Here is a 5,023-nt window from a genome sequence, read left to right as displayed (position 1 = left end):
GTGCCAGGATTAGAACCAGAGCTCATATGGGATCCCGGCATTTGCAAGGTACTGCTCTGTAAGGCCAAGGTAAATGTGCAAGACAGGATTGGGGAAGAGGAAAGATACAGAGGGAAATGGGGAGGAGAGAGAGAGAGCAAGATGGAGAAATGCAGGAATCAAGCAGAGATCAAGAGTAACTTAGAAATGCATTTGACATAAAATTTAAAGCTAAGAAATTTAAAAAATGTGAAAAAGAAGTATGAGAAAATGAGAGCAAGAGAAAAACAGGTTATGGGTATTGGCGGAGAAAAATCACAAGAAATATTCGTAACATTTGTACAGAGAAAACAATACAAATGGAACTATTTTTCACCAATAAAATAATTCTGAAATTTAAAAATATCAAATCAGATATACAGCCCTTTTATAATTATAAGCAATGAAAAAGCGCTTTGAAACATACGAGTTCCTGATGTTGTCTAATGCATTAAGGAGTACCCGTGTACAGTGAAAACATGGCACGTGCAGAGCTGTGATGAGCTGGATTTGTATTTCCGAAGACTGACAGGAAAGCAGAAGCCTGCAGACACTTACTGGAGGAGGTATGTGCTTTGGGAATGTTCGTACATCAGTTTGGGAGGTGTTACCCCAGATACATAATTAACTTACAAGAGGAGGCAGAGTTGGAAATGAGTTTGCTCAGGTGGGTGTACTCAGCAAAAGCAAAAGATGTTATTAGGCATAAACACATACCACACAACTTCTCATTGGGAGCATCAGTTCAAGTTAATTTGGTTTATGTCTATGCTTTAGGGAAATGACAGTCTTCAAATAAAGATTAGATAGACTGTAATAAGTTCTTTACTGTAATTTAGTGCTTTCTAGGAGGATCTGATTCCATAGTTGCTTCATCTGCTGCTTCTGTTTATCAAGATAGATGCAAGAGTTTAGAAACAAGCAGCACCCACCCCCATGGCATGAAATTTACCAGAATATTTATAGATGCATAAACATTGTAAATGAGATGACATAACCTTTGCTCTAAAAGTTATTTAAGTTTTCAGATTGCATAAAACAATCATATATATATATATACATACCCATATATATGTATTCACATATGTATCTTTGTTATGTTCAGAAAAGAAGCTAATTATTCAAAGGGGAATGAAAATAAGCCTATCATATTTTGAAGAGATTTCTGCCTATTAAAAGACAACATTCAAGATAAAGAAATAACATGTATTTATTCTTAATGTTGTCCAACCTTCCAGAGCCCTACTGCATCCCATTATGCTGAGGAGAAACCAGTACATTTTCGTAATTTAAATTCTCAGATGATGTTCAGTTTTAAATCTGGTTTTAAACCTGTAGTTCTGGCTTCCAAGTTCTTTATATTACTGCTGTTCTGCAATTACCTGCAGTGAAAATGAATGCGCTCCTCTGTTTTATTTTCAGTTCTTTTTGTCCACAGAGGAGAGTGAGAAAAAGTCACCAGAACAGTGTGTGCAGGAACATGAGAGCCACCCGGGTGTGGGGGGAAGCGAGCAAGGAAGTTAAACAGGAAATTCTGGACATTTCTCCGCAAACTGTTTGCCTGGAGCCATACCTTGACAATGCAGATGACAAAACTCAGTGTTGCTGTTGTTTTTAAAATCACATCTATTGTTAAGAAGCAAAATATGGTCCATACATAGTAATAAGAAATTGGAAAACCTCTGTTCAAGAAATATTTTCTGTGGATTTAGTTCAACTGGAGAAATTTAAAAGAAGTGCACGGACTCTAATAATATATGTAATGGGGAACTGACACAATGTGAAATTATTCAATGTGAAAAAGTATGTACTGTACGTAACAGTAAAGGCCACACAGATAACAGAATTGGAACTCTGTGCGTCTGTGTATCAGTGGCTTTGCATGGAGTGTTTCTCCTTGAATGGGCTGAATGCAAATGGGGATGAAGCGATCAGGGAGGCACTTGACAATGCACATTTCAGTTAATACATTGGCTGAACTTCACACTGTTTGTTCACAGTTGCCCTGATCTTTCATGCATAAAACATTATCTTTCTAACCTGCAGGTAATTGGTATGGGAAATCTATGGGGCCTGACATCCGTAATGACACCATGCGCTGATTTTTCCTTTTCCCCAGAACAAATGGGACCAGTAAATCACCAGCTTTGACACAGACGCGCGGAAGCTCCACTGTCAGCATTCCTCATTGTGCCTGGCATCAGTACCACTGAACACAACTGGAACACTCAGTTGAACTCAGCATCTTTCCGGGCTTCACCAAATACGTTTTCATTTTCTGTTTCAAGAGGCTATTTTAGTGATCTTGCTAACTTTTCATTTTAGTCACCCCTATTCACTGGGGTTATATTTTCAGACGCCCAGTGGTTATCCAAAACTGTTGTTAGCACTGAATTCTATATATGCAATATTATCAGCTACCCATACGTTATTATGGTAAAGTTTAATTGATAATTCACACACTACAAAATTAATGGCAAAAAATAATATGAAGATAAAATGTAATAGTAAGCAATTTTTAAAACATTGAATGTGTATTTGTTGAATTTTCCTCTTAAGATTTTCGGACTGCTGTTTAAGACAAGTAACTGAAATAAGAATGGTGAAATAAGAATGCAACTTTACTATATCACTGCAGGTGCTATGCGGTGAGTGACTTGGTTTATTAAAAGATTTTATCTTTCATATGTGTGTAAAGTTTTATATACTTTGGCAATTAAATATGCAATGCACACTAAATTTAAGTTGGGTCATGCATAAAGCCTGCATTATAGCTTATGAAGCTGAGACAAATCTGACCCATGTATGGATTTTAACAGAAGCCAGCTGAAAGGATGATGTGCAGTGTGTGACATTTGGGAAACATTACACTGGAAACTCAAAGAGCTGAAAGTTCTTGGTCTTCCTGTGACACAACGCAGGGGAAGGAACACAGTCAGGTTAGAGATCTGAAGAACAACAGCAGGTGAGCACGTGTCACCGTTGAAGACGTTTTCGACCAAAGCAGAGGAGAGTAGGATCAGAGCAAGGCTCCAGACCCATTGGGTCTGGTCGAGTTTCATACCTTTCTACTTCTGAGAAGGCAGGTAAGAGACCGAAGAGGATTGGAGGGAAAGAAATTAGGGAACAGATCACAATGAAGTATAGAGAGTTGAATAGAACATAAATCTGTTTAAAATCACAGTACAGGCAGGGCTATGTCACTGTAGATGTAGGCATGACCAGATGGTGACAGCAACTATTGGATGGGGGATGCATGAAGGTCGAACTCTTCCAAGTGACAATGTGGGTGCATGTGTAGACACAAGAGTCAGGCATCTGAGAGAAGCAGAGCCCCTGGCAGCAGAGCAGAAAGCTTGGATTATAGGACCTACAGTGCTGGTACTTGATCCACTGGAAAAAAAAAGTTTTAAGGGATAACCCAGGACCATACAGAAGAGAATGATTCATTTGGGAGCAAGTTAAAGGCCATGGATAAACTCTTTAAACAGATTATATAGTCTTACATAACACTTTCTGTAATATCAAAATTGTGCAAGAACTTCTATGCATGGCTCCTGATAATGAGTTGGTTCCCAGCAAAATTCTCTTTTCTTTTCTTCATAGAAATGTCTCAGGTTAAAGTATAAACTTATATTTTGGATTAGAAGCTGCCTGGTACTAATAGTTTATTGTTCAAATGAATGATGCAGAGAAAGCAAGACAAAGGGAAAAGGTGTTACATAACACGCACATCTCTTTATCTTCCACTGGAGAGTTTTACAGCTATAGTTAATTGAATGGATTTTAGTCAAAAATGAATTGAGTGAATTTAAGTTTTGACAGTTTCATATTGTAAATGTGAAGCTTCAGAGATAAAACATTAACAGGATGCTTTAGGGAAATGATTCAGGACCCTCTGCACCCAAACAAGAATGATGTGCTTGTTTCTAAGAATGCACTTCCTACTTAAATGCCTCATAGCAATTGCTAGTTCACTGAATCAAATAGCACAGTTCACATTGTGACTGGTCATCCAATCAGTACAGTTTCACTGTTTATCTTCCAGCCCATGCCTCAGACTGCCTTATTTTCAGTTGTGTACTTATAGGATGTCATATGATGTTGCCTGGTACAGAGTGTCAGGGAATAATACTGAGAAGAATTCAACATCCGTGAGCATCAGCCGAATAGTGAATAACAACGAGCTCCTTGAACTTGGCAGTACAGAATATTTGACATGGATTTACTAAGATTAATACAAAGTATGTAAGTTTTGACATTTATTCCAACCAAATTGTCTCTGAAATACTGGAGCAAGGTTCCTCCTATGAGTTCTGCTTTCGTGAGACAGAGGAAGGGAGCGGGGAGAGAGAGGGTGCTGTTAAAAGTGTCCTTTCCTTGGGCCCAGCACTGCAGTCTAGCAGCTGAAAGTCCTGGCCTTGAATGCACTGGGATCCCACATTGGTGCCAGTTCTAATTCCGGTGGCTCTGCTTCCCATCCAGCTCCCTGCTTGTGGCTTGGAAAAGCTGTCAAGGACAGCCCTAACCTTGGGACCCTGAACCCACGTGGGAAATCTGAAGAGGCTCCTGGCTCCTGTCTTCAGATTGGCACAATTCTGCCCATTGAGGCCACTTGGGGATTGAATCAGTGGAAGGAAGATCCTCCTCTCTGTCTTTTCTCCTCTTTGTATATCTGACTTCCCAATAATAATAAATACATTTTAAAAGAAAGTTTCTTTTCCTTACAGAAACATTCTGCAGTTTCTCTTCCTGTAGTTTTTTATAACATAGGATTTATTTGTATGGACTTTAGATGTGCAGTAAACAAAATCTGTTTCAATAAAACATCTCACTTTCACTTTTTCAAATTTAATTCTCTCAATTATAAACTGATAAATAAATGACACAATTCTCTTAATTATAAAATGATAATTAAACTCTGAATAATTTCTGCAATTATTGCACTAAGTATGAAAAGTGCTAGCCAAATGTTACAGACTATAGTCAAATGAAGACTTTGACT

This window comes from Ochotona princeps, chromosome 23 (assembly GCF_030435755.1).
Source record: "Ochotona princeps isolate mOchPri1 chromosome 23, mOchPri1.hap1, whole genome shotgun sequence".
Taxonomy (NCBI): Eukaryota; Metazoa; Chordata; class Mammalia; order Lagomorpha; family Ochotonidae; genus Ochotona; species Ochotona princeps.
Note: the sequence above shows the minus strand (reverse complement) of the source record.